This window comes from Eumetopias jubatus, unplaced genomic scaffold (assembly GCF_037043125.1).
Source record: "Eumetopias jubatus isolate StellerSeaLion01/CBP00866 unplaced genomic scaffold, mEumJub1_p1.0 scaffold_5, whole genome shotgun sequence".
In the NCBI taxonomy this organism is placed as follows: Eukaryota; Metazoa; Chordata; class Mammalia; order Carnivora; family Otariidae; genus Eumetopias; species Eumetopias jubatus.
Window position 1 is genome coordinate 127,019,369 of NW_028274811.1, and position 18,168 is coordinate 127,037,536.

The window sequence follows — 18,168 nt, forward strand, 5'->3', positions numbered from 1 at the left end:
AGAAATTTTCATCTTCTTCCAAAATGACCCCCCTAATAAATCTATGTATATTTTTAAATACTCAATATATTAAAATAGAACTTTCTTCCAATCGGAGGGGACTATCCAGTGTTCCAATTCATTACTATTCCAAATTTCTGAAGTAACTTAAATAATCAAAATACTATACGCATCTAAGCACACTGTCTAATGTTATCAGAGGTTAATTTTAAGTAGTCTGGATATTTTAATATATTTGAGGCAAGAGACACCACTGATTTATTTATGCCAAAACTCATAGTCCTCAAGAAAGGGCATATCTGTTACAGCCTTTCTACACTCCAATAATAGCAAACCCAAAATAAACTCCAATATCCACCCACAGAGGAAAAAATCTTGTTCCATGAAATTATTTCTTCCTGACATCTAAAGGCAGAGGGCAGCGTTTTTTCAGAACACAAGATGAGGGGCTGTGATGTTTATCATCAGTCTGATTTTGCTGAGGCATCACCCGAGCATGTGTATAGATGGCCATCTTGCACTGTTATCTCCCCCAGTACCCAAAAGACCTAGGGTCCCCAAGGAAAACCCAAGAATGCTTAACGCTGGAGCTACGCATTTCTTAGAGCAACAGAGAAGCCAAAACTAAGGACACTAGTACAGAAAACTTTGGAAAACTCATCAATGTTCCTATTTGTGAAGCCTCATTCATTACCTTTTTGGGTCCCACAAGGGACTCCCCCAAAATGTCTTGTCCTAGAATTTTATGATTGAGCTAGATGCCAAGTGAACACATAGAAAAACGACCAAAAGGGAGAAACTTTAGTCAAGCAATATTGGAACTGTGTCTTCTTGCGCTATGGATTTTGACTTTAACATACAGGTCAAGAATCTGCAGTTTGAACATATATTGAAAATAAATTAGTCCATTTATTATTGAACATATTTTGAACATATATTGAAAATAAATTAGTCCATTTATTTGAACATATATTGAAAATAAATTAGTCCATTTATTATTAAAACAATGAAATAATGGGGCGCCTGGGTGGCTCAGTCAGTTAAGCATCTGCCTTCGGCTCAGGTAATGATCCCAGGGTCCTGGGATCGAGTCTCACATCAGGCTCCCTGCTTCTCCTTCTCCTGCTCCCCCTGCTTGTGCACACACTCTCTTGCTCAAATAAATAAATAAAATCTTAAAAAAAAAAAACAATGAAATAAAAACACGGACACTTTTGAAATTTTGAAGCTCCATTTTCCAGGATATGCTACATACAACTTATTACCACTTGAAATAGTTTCTACTAAAAGTCACTTGGTGTACATCTACTGGTGTGCCATAGACTGTGAGTTCAAGGGGAGGGACCACAGCCCTTAATCTGTATCCCAGGCATCTAGCACAAGGGCTGATGTGGCCAGTGATGGATAAATGTTTATCAAGTGAATGAATGTTTGCCTGAGTAAAAGACACCAGGAAAGCACGGAGCTTTTTCAAAGATAATGTTGCTAGTAAAAATACTAAGGAAGTAGCCAGCCCTCCTGGTTCCCTCAAGACAGCCTTTCCTCTTCGCCACTGCAACAATTTGAATGTTATCTTGACATTTTCATCTTGACACCTCCCTGCACTGGTAGGCATCAGCTGGCTCCCTTCTGTCGATTCTAACAAATCCAAACTCCTTATGCTATCAGATCTCCAATCTCAGTCCTACTTGTTGAAATGCAGTCTAATATAGTGCTTTAATGCTTGGACCCAGAAGCCAGACTGCCTGCATTCAGAGTCCCGTTCCATCACTGAGAGCTTGGGCAAGTGATTTACCTCTTGTGTGCCTCGACTGTAAGATAAGAAGTCATCAGAGTAACCTCCATCATAGAGTTGTTGTGAGAGTTGAATGAATCAAACATTTGCTAAATATTTAGAACAGTATCTGGCACATGGTAAGCATTCAGTAAGTGTTAGCTAATGTGGTTATTATTCACACTCCTCAGGGAATGCCCATTCTGTTATTTTCAATAGTGGTTCTTTTCCTCTCGGATTGGCTGATGTTCACATTCACAATATACACCCATGGCCAAGCCCAGATTTCCTGACTGGCTACAGCGCAGATGAGATCCACCGCCGACCGCACGCAAGCCCAGGAGTTCCAGTTGCAACTGTATTCTAAGCCAAGCGACTAAAGTGGTTTGGACCCTGGGAAAATTCATCAATGCCTTAAATATCTTGAACGGTTTATCGGTGTCCCATTAAAATGAACTGCCACCTATAAAACGAAGGGAAGGCTTGTATCTGCACAGGAAACTATAGAAAGAGGGTATCCACAAGCCAGAGACTTCAGGGAATTTCTTGTAGTTTTAGGCAGATGTGACAAGTCTAAAGAAAGGCCAAGAGGACCGATGACAATGACGAGCTACCCACTTGCCCTCCAGGAACATGCCCAGAAGATATCCCAGAAAAACTCCACTCGTGGTGCATAACTCAGAGGGATCAAGGGTGATGGTGATGGTGGGTCGCCACGGAGTGCACCACGTGCCAACGGGACACTGAAGAAACGCAAGGGACCGGCAGTGCAGGCATGTGTGGCCAGTGCCTAAGGAAGGCAACTGCGCCCAGCCAAGAAGCGGAAGCTGCCCCAGTGAATTCCAAGCCGCTACTGCCAGTGAACTTGGCACAGACAGCTTCCTGCTGCAATCAGCTGATCCCATACCCTCCCTCAGGCTGCCGGACTTCTGAATGGCAAAGTGTAGACTGACAACTGTAAGTTTCCCTTCTGCTTTTTTTTTGGACTGAAATATTTGAATAGGAATCTTTAAATATCTGATAGAACCCCCCTCTTCTTCCCCCAGTTCCAGACGATCACAGCCGTCACGCTGTAAATACTAGCTGAGAGAAACAGCACAGGCCCTAAGAAAAGCTCCCACAATCCAAAGGAAGAGAACGTCTTTGAGAATCAGAGCACATTTATTCCTGTAACAGAATGAGTCTTTAAGAAGCCAGAGAAGTTTCCTAATGTGTGCTTTCAACTAGATTCAGGAGAAAAATAGGTCTATGAAACTCCTCTATAGAACAATCTGGAATCAGAGAAAACTACACGGAGACGCCAAATTTAAAATGTGTTGGAAACAGTGAAGAGAAGACAGAGGAACCTAGGAAATTTGAAATTAAAGGAAAAGACAAATGTAACTTAAAGGAAAAAAGACAGTAAGGAGGAGAGGAAAAAAAAAAAAAAAAAAAAAAAGGATCCCAGCAACATAATGTATAATGTAGAAATCTGAGCAAAGTTAAGAAATAAGAGAATAAAAGCAAACTACCCTGAGCTAAAGAGAAGTTTATCAAGAAAATTAAATGAGTCTCTAAGTAGTAGCTAGAATTAGTGAGAGGGGAGGGCAGGAGGGAAGAGACCAGTATCTCAAGACACATTTTGTTGACATTTTCTTTTTTGATTTGAAGGATAGAGAAAAAAAACTCTATTGGTATCCAGATAGAAAACAGCTTATTTTCAAAGTTTCCCCAAATCAGGCTGGCTCAGATTTCTCCAAAACTCTGAATACCAGAAGACAATGGACCACCACCAACAGAGTTCTGAGAGGAATCAAGCGTCATAGAGCAATTCTGTCTAGCCCACAGTCCTTCAGCTGTGCGGAAAGCAGAAACATGTTCTCAAACATGCAGAGACCAAGAACACCCTTACTTAAATGCTCCTGTGAAATTTTCAAAGACATGGTCCAATTAACCAAGACATGAATAAAATAAGAACACAAAAATCTAGAAATTTTGGTTGATATAAATGTCACATAACAAAGAAAAAGGTTGTTCATATGCCTATCAAACAATGAAGATGTCAACTACACTTGGAACTTGAAAACAGGAATGCAAGATTGACTGCCATCACTCTAGACTAGACTTTTAGACTTGAAGTTTCAAAATATAAGACCACCATATGTTCCTCCAATACCCTCTTCTCACATAAAGAGCATTCTGCTAGGAGGTGGTAATCTTCTTGGAATTCAGATAACCCCATGATTCCCCCCTAGTATTTGTAAAAGCCAAACCATTCTCAGGATCTGCCTCCAACATTTTAGGCTAGTACTACTTTCCTGAAGTTGTCAAAAATCCTTCCAGCCCAGCTTAAATACCACTACCTCTACCCCCAGTGCATCCTGCACTATTTTAGAATGATTTGCCTGTTTATCGTACCTCTGAATTGTTCTATTTGTATTGACCATATCCATTACAATACTTAGAACATAAATGGGATTCTACAGATTTTATACAATAAAGTAAAATGTGACAAACATTAAAAAAAATTCTTAGGGGAAAAGAAAAAAAAGAGAGGGAAACAAGCCATAAGAGACACTTTACAGAGAACCACCAGGGTTGCTGGATGGAGGTGAGTGGAGGATGGGCTAGATGGGTGATGGGTATTAAGGAGGGCACTTGTGATGAGCACTGGGTGTTATATGTAAGTGACGAATCACTAAATTCCACTCCAGAAACCAAAACTGCACTGTGTGTTAACTAAAATTTAAATTAAAAAAAAACATAAAATTTTTTATGGGGCACCTGGGTGGCTCAGTCTGTTGGGCATCTGCCTTCAGCTCAGGTCATGATCCCGGAGTCCCGGGACTGAGCCCCACATCGGGCTCCCTGCTCAGTGGGGAGTCTGCTCCTCCCTCTCCCTCTGTTCCTCCCCTGCTTGTGTGTGTTCTCTCTCTCTCAAATCTCTCTCTTTAAAAATATATATATAAAATTTTTAATATACCAACTAAAATAAATTCTTAGAAAATTTTTCATATAACACTAAAGAACTTTTGTGCCTTTTCTCACTGCTATCTCAATTTATTCAAACCCACACTGTACACAGACTTTTATGTAAATACTCTAATTTAACCTGAATTTCAATACACCTAATCAAAAGTCTTTCCAAGGTGAGTCCGTAACTATGGAATTTTAGGCCAGCTTGGCATCGAAAATACTTAGACTTCTCACACATTACTATGCATACTCCAGCTCTGTCCCTTCAGAAGAGGTTAAAAACCACCTGTCCCAAAGAGCCATTATGCGGTTAAAACAAGATAATGCATGAAAACCACATATAATGTGCCTTGCACATATTCAGTGCTAAGTAAATGTTTCCTCATCATAATCACCTGTATCATGCAACTTGCTTTCTGCTAGGCCTGGAGGTATTACAGGAAATTAGACCCCAAGGCAGCCTCCTAACCCACAGAGCTTAGAGGCTGATTTTCAACTGTCTAGACTAGGAGATACAGATCTATGATGCCACTATTTCTCTGCCTGCTAAAACTCCATTCTGATTTATGAAGCTGTAGGCACTTAAGCCCTGTGGAAATAATTCCCCTGAAACACTTTAGTGATTCCATTAAATTACAAAATAGTCAGGATATAAGACAGATAGCATTTGGAGGCTCTTGCTACGAGTTAAGAGTAGTCACATTGTCTAGTCTTCAAACTGAAGGCTAGAGCATGATTTTCAAAGTTACTTGGAAGATTTATATTGTAATAAAGGCATTTTTCCAAATTACCACATGCACTTATAAGTGCCAAATAATATTTAGGACGTACAGCTGTTGAAATATAAGCCAGATTGTGGAATGAAGTATTACCTACGAGGCCAAGTAAGAAAAAAAACTAAATGCTTTAATGTTCGGAAACTATGAAATATTAAAAAAATCATCAGTAATTAAGGACATAGGACATCTAAAAGACGAAAGAGCTGATACAAGTATATATTCTAAATTTCATTAATTGTACAATTCCTTTCAAAAATATTTTTACAAGGGAGCCTGGGTGGCACAGTCCACTGAGCATTCAACTCTTGGTTTCAGCTGGGGTCATGATCTTGGGGTTGTAGGATCGAGCCCCACGTCAGGCTCCTCGCTCAGCGTGGAGTGCTTGGATCCTCTCTCTCTCTCTCTCCCCCTCACCCCCCCCAACACACACACTTGCGTGCACGCTCTCTCAAACGAGTAAATAAATCTCTAAAAGCATATTTTTACATATGTAAAAAAAAGATTCCGTATTTAAAAGTTCAAAAACTACAGAAAAGTAAAAATAAAATAGAACCGTTTTCCGTTAATTTTTTTGTATTTGCCCAATTTATTTCTCCACATATAGCAAATGTTGTGCTTTATAAGCTACTTTTCTCACCAGGTAAAAAATGCTGAACATTTTCCCATATCAGTAAAGAGCTCCATCAAAAGTTTTTACAGCTAAAATGGTAATGAACGTCTAAGGTTGTTACCAGGTTTACATGGTTATAAATGGCTCGGTCTTGAACATCTTTGAACATTCATGTCCATATACTGATTTCAAGAATAAATGAGATAATGCACACATGCTGCTGGAATATTCCCAGCCTGCCTGTTAATCTCCCCAATTCATAAGATTACAGTACTTTTTAACCCTTCAGACGACTTATGATGTAACTCAACATATGTGCTTTTCCTTCTGCTAAAATGCCTTTGGTATCTAAGTGTCTATGATAAAATCTTGGTATAATTTCTCCCACTGCCTCAGCATTGGAGATCAAAGCCCACCACTGAGGATAGAGAACCACTAAGTGACCCAATTTCTAATAAAATTGGGGTTCTATACCTCCTCCAAAGTAACAGAGCCAGCCCTGTTAATACCAGCTTCCTGGTCTCTCTTCGACTACTGGGGACAGGGAGAGGAAAAGTGCCTTGAGGAGAGGGCAGGGCCATATTCTTCCAGGCTCCACAGCCTTTCCAGCTCATTCCCCTCCCCACCAATCTGTGGGGATATCAAGTGAATCACACAGAGAGATTGGGGGTGTCTGCAAGAAGAAAGACCAACCTCTCTTTCACTGGTTGCCATTTACTAGGACAAGTGATTGGCTGATTTCCCCTGTGTCCTTCAGAGCAGAAGAGAACTAGAGAGAACGGAGGGAAGGTAGAAGGGGAAGGAGGGGACACCAGGGAAGAAGCCAACATACCCACGGTTTGGAGAGGCAAGGTCAAGTGAGTTTCCTGGAAGTCAAACGAACACCATGTTATAAAGCCTGACTCGAGCCATCTTGCAGATACCTAATCCAGATGGCTGCCATGGGGTAAGAGGTGTCCATCAGCGAGAGAGTGGGGTTAGGAAGGGTCCAGCCACAGGCAGAGCCCCTGAGTCGGGGAGCAGAGACCTGGGATGTGCTGAGCCAGCGGCTGGCCAGAGACACAGCCTTGACCAGCACAGAGGACAGCATCCGCATGCAGCGAAGTGTAGAGATGGTCACCTTCCCTGCCTTATCCCCAATGCTTCTTTTCTGTCCCCCACCTGGGGGAGGGGTGCTAGACCCCAGATGAGCAAGGGGAAGAATGAGTGAAAGAGCAAGACACCCCAACTCTCCCTTCACTTCAAAGGCTGTGAGTCAGGGTCAAGTTGCATTGGGGAAAAGGGAGAACTGGATTTATCTTTGGAAGTTTATGGAAGTTGCACATTGTCAAGGGAGGAATGGGAGATTCAGCCTGGCGTGGCTGAAGGTAAAGACTAAAGAAATAACCTTTTCACAGTTATACCTCATGGACTTGAAACAGTCCAATACTTTTACATCCTGAATGCAGTTAAATGCATGTGTTCAATAGGGGCATGATCGTACTGAGTTAGGCCTGGGCTCAGAATCTTGCTTGGCCCATTCATTTGTTCATTCAGTAGATATCTACTGAGCACCTTCTGTGCCCTGGACAGAGCTATGAACCAGAGTGACAAGGCCCTGTGCTCTGGAAAGTTAAACTGTGGGTACCTGTGTGATTCTGGAGAACTTCCTTCACCTTCTTAAGCCTCAGATTCCTTATGGCATCTTGTTCTCATATTCTCTCCCCGCCCCCCACCAACTGACTTCGAAGAATCCTGGAAATTAAGTATAATAAAACAATCAGGGTTGTTGCTATTGTTCTTTTTTGTTTTTTGTTTTTTTAAGCAACATACACTTCAGACAACTAAACTGAGATGAACAGCTTGTGTTTCAGAAATGCAACCACAAACCACATGGAAGCTTCCAAACACAGAGGAGTTACTCCAGGACCTCAAACAGAGGAGGGTAAGTGACTGTGGACGAAGTCAATAATAGCTTGGCCTGGGTGTTAATTATAGCCTTATTATCACTATTTTTAGATATCAGGGAGAAAAATCTTCTAAGTACCCAAACAGGCTATATTAATGACTTTAAAATATCAAGCTGGGTAAATATTTTGCAAAATTAATGGTAAGTGCTAGTACTTTGTCAGGTGAGAGAGACCCAGAAGAACGGTCTCAGTAAAGTCAGGGATAGTTAATTCAACACATCCAGTACTACTGCTGTATCTACGTATATTATCAAATCCATGGGCTAAATTTTTCTGGTTGCTTGTGGAAAGTAAGACACCAGTCTACAGGCTATAGGTTAGCATCCCTGCACAGCAGAGAGCAACCCCCAACCCCCCCATCATGCCCAAATGCCACCTTCCCTGACGACAGGCCTCTGGGCCAATCCCTGGAAGGCTGACCATCCCTAAGCACCATGCTGGACCTGCATCTCCAGGGGCTGGAGCATCCCTAAGCTGACCATCCCTAAGCACCATGCTGGACCTGCATCTCCAGGGGCTGGAGCATCTCTAAGCTGACCATCCCTAAGCACCATGCTGGACCTGCATCTCCAGGGGCTGAAGCATCCCTAAGCACTATGCTGGACCTGCCCCTCCGCTATGGGGCCTGTGATGCTCTCCTTGCCACAAATTTAAGAGACAGAAAGCAGCGGGTCAGTGAGGTTCTCACTCCACTGTCGCCCCCATCTTTCATCCTTTAGAGCACAACATGCCACCCTGGCCATGTCTGGACTTCGGAAGCTCAGGCCATTCATCACTTGGGTTAATCCTCAACCTTCCTGCTTTGAATCCCAGCCCGCATGAGCCCCGTGCTTTCACCTGCCTTCTGTCAAGCCAGGAGATGACAAAGTTCACAAGGAAAGCTTACCGGAGGAGCTGCAGCTCAACTCGTCCTTTCCTTAACTTAGTTTTCCCAGACTATTTGTAAAATGCTGCTTGCTCTTTCTTTCTTTTATTCTTTCTCCCATGTTCTTGAGTTCTGCAGAAGGGAAGCACTTAGGTAGCCGAGTGCCAAGGAAGTGGGAAATGGAAAAGCAAAAGATAGGACGGCTCTGCCAACGGCCTCCGCGTAGCCAGGTCAGAAAAGGCAAAACCTCCACGGGCCAGAAGTGCCAAGGCGACTTTCTCTCGCTTATTCTAAAATAATTAAGTCAGCGTATAAACGTGCAAAGAAACAGCTTACACAAGAGTCCATCTAGAGCATGTAACTACAAAATAACTGACCATTCACTTAAGAAAATAAAATACCCCCCCCCCGCGATATTACTTTGTTAAGTAAAGTATCTTTGTTTTAGGTAAAGATAAATAATGTAGTTTAAAAATACCTGGGCATATTTTCTCAATTCGCAACATTACATATTTTCATGTTTAAGATTTTAAAAACAACATATAACCACATAACAGAAAACTACAAAAAGAGTGACGAGAAATATTCACACCCATAATTTGATACTCTCCTAAAAACAAAGTTGAACACTTAGCTTTATTTCCTTTTGGCCAACTTTCCTAAGTATTTCTTTTCTAACATAACTGACTTTTGCCCTGCTTTCTTCCACTCTGACATAATTAAAAGCAACCTGGGGCAGTAGGCTGGCTCAGTAGGAGGAACATGTTACACTTGATCTGAGGGTCATGAGTTCAAGCCCCATGTTGGGGGTGGAGATTACTTAAGTTAAAAAAAACTTAGGGGCACCTGGGTGGCTCAGTCGTTGGGCGTCTGCCTTCGGCTCAGGTCATGATCCCAGGGTGCTGGGATCGAGCCCCGCATCGGGCTCCCTGCTCCGCAGGAAGCCTGCTTCTCCCTCTCCCACTCCCCCTTGTTGTGTTCCCTCTCTCGCTGTGTCTCTCTCTCTCTGTCAAATAAATAAATAAAATCTTTAAAAAAAAAAAAACTTAAAAAGCAACCTTGTAGATAATAAATTGTTATAAGATATGTAAAATTCCGTAAGTTATTGTGAAAAAATTAACTCTTTTGTTGTCTAGCATTTAGGTTATTTTCAAGAAGGGAAATAAAGCACACAGCCAGAAACATATCTGTGCCTCTCATTTTCAAAGATACCTTAGATAAAACTGCTTTCCATAAAGGACAGTAGAAAACTATGAGTGCGCTATCATCACTGTAGACAATGTTCACAATCATAGAACAATGGGCAAAACTGGAAGTTTATTATGTTAATATTTAAACATACTTAAGAGTAAAGAAAGTAACTTATCATCCTCTTCAATGACTACCAACTGGTGGCTGTCTCCTTTCATTTATACTCCCGTTTTATTTATTTATTTTTTAAAGATTTTTATTTATTTGTCAGAGAGAGAGCGAGCGAGCACACAAGAAGGGGGAGAAGCAGGCAGAAGAAAAAGCAAGTTCCCCCCTTGAGCAAGGAAGCCCGATGTGGGACTCGATTCCAGGACCCTGAGATCATGACCTGAGCCGAAGGCCGACCCTCCACAGAGAGAGCCACCCAGGCGCCCTATACTCCCATTTTAAATACCTCCCTCTCCAGATCTGTGGTAAATCCCAGACCACATAGCACAGTTTCAATAAATATTTCAGCATGTCTCTACACAATAAGAATTTTTTTTAAGAACATGAGCACAATACCATGTGTCTTAGAAAATTATAACAATGCCTAAATACATCAAAAATCCAGTCAATGTCCAAATTCTCCCTATTGCCTCAAAATCTTTCTGGTTTGTTAGAATCAGAATACAAACAAGTTCCCTGCATTGTAAATGGCGGTTCTGTCTCTTCAGTCTCTTAATCTGAAGGTTCGCCTCACTACCCACCTTGTTTTTCTTTACTTGTTGAAGAGCCAAGGTCACTGTCCTACAGAGTTTATGCTGACTGAGTCTCATAAAAACATCTGACATGTTTCTCTATGTCCTGATTTCCTCTGAATTCAATTTTGAAGCAACAATCAATACTTCCTGGAGGTGCCATGTACTTCCATCAGAAAGCACAAAATATCTGGTTGCCTCTTTTTTTTCGAAGTTAGCTAAAGGGGTCTTTGGGTTTTGTGGAGTTTTTTTTGTCTTTTTAAATTTTTATTATAAAAAATTGCAAACTTTTTTTTTAAATTCAAACCCAAAAAGAGAAAAGGATGTAATGAATCCCCATGTAAACATCAGTCAGCTTCACCAAATATCAACTCACTCCCCTCCCCCTTGTTTTATTTTATCCACGCCTTTGCTCATTTCCTTTCCTTCCCAACCTAGACAAGTCTGAAGCAAATTCCAGACATTATATAATTTCAACTCTCAATATTTCAGCATATATCTCTAAAACAAAGCGATTTCTTGGGGCGCCTGGGTGGCACGGTCGCTTAAGTGACTAAGTCGGTTAAGCAGTGTGCCCTCGGTTCTTGATTTTGGCTCAGGTCCTGATCTCAGGGTCCAGGGATTGAGCCCTGCACAGAGTCTGCTTAGGACTCTCTCCCCCTTTCTCTCCGTCCCTTTACCTGCTCAGGCGCATGCAAGTTCTCGCTCTCTTTCTCTCAAATAAATAAAGTCTTTAAACAAAAAGACAGGGATTTAAAAAAAAAATACCATTATTATACCTAAGACTTTTTTTTTTTTTTAAGATCTTATTATTTGAGAGAGAGAGACCGCACCCAAGCAGAGGGGAGAGGCAGAGGGAGAGGGAGAAGTAGCTCCCCCCTGAGCAGGGAGCCCAACATGGGGCTCAATCCCAGGACCCTGAGATCATGACCTGAGCTAACAGCAGGTGCTTAACCAACTCAGCCACCCAGGCACCCCATACCTAAGACTTTTGAGAATAATTTCTTAATATCATCAAACATCTGATCAGGTCTTACATTTCTCTCACCATTGAGTAACACATTTTTGGCATCTGATTTTAATTTGCAGGGTTTGATTATCGGCAAGTGAGAACACTATTCAATGTGGTCAGTTACTGGCTGTGAATTGTCTTCTGATGTCCTCTGCTTGCTCTGAATTGAGTTGATGGGTTGACAATAATGAAGACTGATGGGTTTTTTTTTTTTTTGCCCACAAATATTTTCTGGGTCTGTTATTTGCCTACTAATAGGATGTGGGGAGGGGCAGTGTGCCCTCCCATCCATCTAATACCGGGCAAATTAAAGCTAATTTAAGTGTACTTTGTGATTCTTTCTATTGCTTCTGCGCTCAGAATGCCTTCCTCCTTTCAAAGATATAATGAATATTCAATTCCATTTTTTTTCTAGTTTCTCTAAATAATCTGTGTTAAGTACATTCAGGTCTTATATCCTTAGAAAGCTATTTGGTTTTTATAAATCCAAAATTTACTTCCATGATCCTTAAATTGCAGACACTAGGAAAAAAAGGGGGGGAGGTTGAAAAAGTGGTGTATTCCTAAATGATTTGAATCCTTTTGCAAACTACCTATAAATATATTTTCACTTGCCCCTAAAGAAAAACATCAATCCCTTCTAGAAAAAGGGGAACCCTGTCACCTGGTTTTAAAGCACTCTAAATAATTAGGCTGTTAATTAGGTTTATGCAAGAATGAAAAGTAGGGATAGATTTAAATCACAATGAAGATGGTGGGGGGAGGGGTGGTTTAATGGTTTCTTCTTTAACAGTTACCAACACATTTTAAATAAACCCGGGCCCTTTTAAAAGGAGGGCATTTATGCTGCCCAAGTATGGTTACCTAGGAGACCCCACCTCTCCATTCTACCAGAGCCTGTTGCCTCAGAAAGGCAGCTTCAGTTTAACAGACGGCTACTTTTCTAAGCTTCAGTCGAATGGACAGAAGTAACAGAAGTAAAATTCAAACATTACCTCAACTACCTAGGCCTAGATTTTTAAGCAGGAATTCCCACGGTAGCAAAGTAGGATAATGATGCAACCCCCCCCCGCCCCCCAAAAAACTAAGCTACAGGTCTCATCGGTTTTCTATATTCTGCTTAAGATACCAAGGCAAAAAAAGCATAGACCAAGTGACTTATGAAACACATGTAGCAAGTGTTGAAATTTTGAAGCATGGTGTAAAGACAATGTAGTCCACACTGGACATCACACTTACTGCTTGTATCATCAACAGAAACATAGAGGTAAGGAGCGCACTAGGATTGAATGTGTGGTCAACTCACTCCTACTATATTAAAACAAAAGGCTGGTTGAAAAGACCAAGTGAGGCTATCCATGTAAAAGCACGTCACTATTAATAATACCTTGGGAAAGTGAGCTTTTATTAAATCACCTTCTGAAATCCCACTTTTCTTACAAAGTAAGCCCAGGCTATCACATTTGCATTAACACCATGTGATGGCTAACTTTATGTGTCAACTTAGCTAGGCAGATATTTGGTGAAACACCAGTCTGCGAAGGTATTTTTTGGATGTGATCAACGTTTAAATCAGTAGACTCTGAATGAAGCAGATTATTCGCCATAATGTGGGTGGGCCTCATCCAATCAGTTGACGACCATTAAAAAGTCTGGGATACCCCCAAAGAGGAATTCTAACATCAGACTTGAAAATGTAATATCAACTCCTCCCTGGGTCTCCAGCCTGCCTGCCTGCCCTGCAGGTTTTGGACTCGCCAGCCCCATAACTGTTAGCCAACCCCTCAGAATCCAGATAGACAGACAGGAAGAGGTGTTATCCGTGCTGGTTCTCTAGAGAGCCCTGACTCCTACAGACCATCAACACCACTGGACAGCTGTCCTATAAAAGTAAAATTAAGTTTGTATTTATCTGGCTGTTTCCACATTATATAAACATGGCTTTACAAATTTCCAGTGAAATTCGACGGCATGTTTACTAAAGCTACCACAAATACCATAGACTGGGTGGCTTACACAACAGAAATTTCCTCACAGTTCTGGAAGCTGGAAAGTCCCAGATCAAGGAGCCAGCAGGGCTGGTTGCTTCTGAGGCCTCTCTCCTTGGCTGGCGATGGCCACTTTTTCGCGGTGTTCTCCATGGTCTTTTCCATATGCCTGGGTACCCCTGGTGTCTCTGTGTGTGTCCCATTTTTCTGAAACCAGTCAGATTGGGTTAGGGCCCGCACTAAAGGTTTCATTTTAACTTAGTCACCTTTTCAAAGGCCCAATCTAATACAGTCACATTCAGAACTACTGGGGGTTAAGGCTTCAACATATGAATTGGCAGGAGGGTCTAAAACTTAGCCCACAACATTGTGCCTATTTGGAAAAATCTGATTTAATATATATGCTCCATGGCATACATGAAACTCACTTTGGGGAAGGACAGCTTTCCTCTACAGCAGTCAGAAGTATCCGGTCAAGAAAAACACACAACTATACTTAAACACTGATTGGCAGAGAAAATAAGGAGATGATTTAAGTAACAGCTCTAAACCCAAGGCATAAAGACAGACATTTTTCATTTGAGACACTGATTTGTCACATGGACAATATTTTGTGTCCTGCTCAGGTGTAGCAAGCAGCAGGGATGTCTTTGAGCCTGCTTAATGATCCTCCCCACAGGCTGCTGGTAATAATGAAATTGGCTACCAAACCTCTCTCTAAGTCCAGAGCGGGGCATGATGTAAAATCCCTGTAAATATAGATTAAAGACGTAGTTTTGACCACAAGCTGTTCAGGCTCCAGATCTGACAGGCAATTATCTGCGGGCATCCAAGGGACACTGCGGGCCTTAGAAAAGACAGAGAAAGAAGAAAAGACAAGGCAGTAGGAAGACAAGAAAATAGAAAAGAGATGAGACAGAGGACCAAAAGAGGAAGACAACAAGAAATAGAAAAGGGAAGGCTGGTTGGAGGGGAGGCACCTGGGTGGTTCAGTCTGTTGAGCACCTGACTTCAGCTTAGGTCATGATCTCAGGGTCCTGGGATGGAGCCCTACATCGGGCTCCCCACTCAGCGGGGAGTCTGCTTCTCTAACCCTCCCCCCGCCCTCATTCATGCGATGTCTCTCTCTCACTCTATCTCAAATAAATAAAATCTTTTTTTTTTAAAGATTTTATTTATTTATTTGACAGATAGAGACACAGTGAGAGAGGGAACACAAGCAGGGGGAGTGGGAGAGGGAGAAGCAGGCTTCCCACTGAGCAAGGAGCCCGATGTGGGACTCGATCCCGGGACCCTGGGATCATGACCTGAGCTGAAGGCAGACGCTTAACGACTGAGCCACCCAGGCGCCCTCAAATAAATAAAATCTTAAAAAAGAAAAGAAAAGGCTGGAAAGGCGGGTCTCTCTTTTCTCAGTGACACCTCACCACATCAGAGACCCGCCGCCACTGATAACAAAAAAGGCCAGAATTTACATGTGAATGACACGTGCACACGGGCAAAGACTCTCCACCGCTGCTATCCCTCATGCACCCCAGACAGCTTGGTGAGACCTCACGGAAGTATTATTTTTATTTGACAGATTAAAAATCTGAGACAGTCATTAAAAAGTGACTTGCAGAGTCGGGAAGCAATGGAACGTTTTATAGGCTAACCCTACTCCTGCACAGAAATGATAAACAACTACAGCTTCTTTTCACCCCACCATCCCTCCAACTTTCTGGTTCACACATAATTGAACTATGGGATACATGTGCATTTTTAAAATTCCGTGTTCACTCTTTCTCTACAAAATTTCTTTTTTTGGCTTATCCTCCTAAGAGTTTAGTTTAGCTTTAAGAATATCTCACTTCAAACAAGCTCAGGCAGAAGGAGTGGAGAAGTGATTATTTACTGGGAAAAATGAGAGTGATAATACCGGAAGAACTCAGATCCCACAGAAGTCAGCTCTTCTTCTCCAGAGGTGACCTTCCACACACTACAACGTTTCCAGAACAATTGGAGGTAAAAAATAAATCTCAGGAAAAAATGTAACTGAATGTTTACTCATGGGGGCAAGGTACATGAGGTGTAGGTAATCACTCCTCTCATGAACTACAGTTAGAGCCTGAAAGAAGGAAGGAGTCTATTCTTGGCTTCCTGTGCGTTATCCTGCACCTCTGAGCTCCATTACCAACAGCACACATTCAGTGGCTTTTAGCTGAAAACCCAGGCTCAGGTTCAAAGTTGGAAAGTGATACCTGTCCTGGGACAGAGTTCAAAGCCCTGTATTCCAGGCCTTTATGTTAAGGTCTTGGCTTTTGGTTAAGTGTACCTGCTGGCATGCTACTGCAATAACCCAAGGAACACTAGTGCTAGAAACTTCTGGAAGCTCCTCTGCCTATTAACTTACAGACTGCTCATATACTGTGGCACATTATACAGCACTTAGCCAGATTTCTGGTCCCATCTGCTCTTCCAGAACTTTGCCACCTGCATCAAGAGGCAGGGTCTCTCTCCTCCCCTTGAATCTGGGCAGGACTTCGTGATAGTTTCAAGTGATAGAAGGTGGCAGAGCTGACCTAGTTTCTGTCTGGTTCTCACTCAGGATGCTTCTCTTAGAGCCCAGCTACCACACTGTGAGGAAGCCCGGGCCACATGGAGGGGATGTCAGTGTTTGGGCCAAAATCCTCAGCTTAAAGTCTCAGATGAGAGCGAGCATCCACTGCCAGACAATGAGTGAATGAGCCACCAGGTGACTCCCACCCCGTGGACCCCGTCCAGGGAACCTGCGAGGGTAATGAAGGTTTGTTTCATGCCACTAAAATTAGTTGTCGCTTGTTAAACAGACCTAGTGACTGGAATGTACAGTACAGCTCAAGTTAATATCCAGAGGCAGAAAAAATCACGTGACTGTATCCGTTTGTGGCCTTGGGTCTGTCCTGGACAGAAGGAACAGCAGGCGGGAGGGGGGACACTGACATTTAAGTGCCACCTTCCCTGTGCCAGACACGCTGTGAGGTACAAGAAAACTTCAGTTCCTCCCAAAGCCTACGACGTTTAAGTGTGACGTCCATTTAAAGAGGAGGAAGCAGAGACACAGAACGTTTTCGTAACTGATCTGGGAATCATACAGGAAGTGGTAGAGTTGGAAGTCTGAACCCATGATCTGCCTGACAAATCTTTCTACTCTCCCAGTGGAGGTCCACCTGCGGGCTCTGACCCTAGTATGGGGAGGTGGGGTTGCTCAACCGGGTGGGGAATGAGAAAATCCCATTAATCCATGAGCGCTGGTCATCATGTGTAATATGCTCCCAGCCACACATAATTTTCAAATAAATTTCATAATTACAATTCAAATTCATCTTATTGATCTTGGTTTTGATTATGATCTTGGTACTGATTATATATATATATATATATATATACACCTTCTCAACCAACAGATAATAATAAAATGGTTGCTAGAAGTTAAAGGTCCATGAACTTTCTAGATGTATATTAGAACAGGGTTTTCATGCTTAAAAATGTTGGGAACCACCAACTACTATACACCTCCTTGTGTGTGATTAACATTCATGCCTGGTAAATTGGATAATGTGTTACCACAGGAAAACAGTTGTAAATGACCAACATTCCATCTGTGTTTATTTAATAAAGGTGGTTACCAAGGGATCGCTCTTAAATAGTGGGCTTGGAGCGGAGAAGTCCCCTCAGCCATAACTCATTAATTTGCTAATTGCTCTTCCCAGTGGGCACTGGCCAGCATTCATCTGCAGCTGATGGTGATGTATCCGCCCTTCCACTTTGCACACATGGCAGGGATGGTGGGCAGAGAAGAACGAGCCTCTCTCTGTCCTCTCCCTGCCCTGCTTCTGTCCTTCAGGATATCCTACTAAGCAAGCATTCACTTCTTGCAGGGTTGGAAGGAGGTGGTGAGAGAGTTGGGAACAACTTCAGGAATGTAGAGCAAGTTCACCGCCCTCCCTGAGACAGGGGAGCCAGCTCAGTTCAGATCTGTGCTCAAGAGGCGAGAGTGCTGGTACTTAATGCTCCTTAGAAAAGCCTCCTTCAACAAAAGGCGGACAACTCCACCCAGAGTCCTTTGCTCCCACATTCACACAGGAAGCCTAGTAAAACACAGAGGGCAACTCCCCTGGCCTGAACAAAGGGGCATGCATGGGGCAGGTGGGATAAACTCCCTTCCCAGGGCTGCTCATCAGAGCTCACAGTCTTAAGAAAGCCTTGCTTGGGGAATGCCCATGTGACCAACCCCCAGGCTCCTCTCCTGCTACCACCAAGCTCTTAAATCACTGCATTCCACAA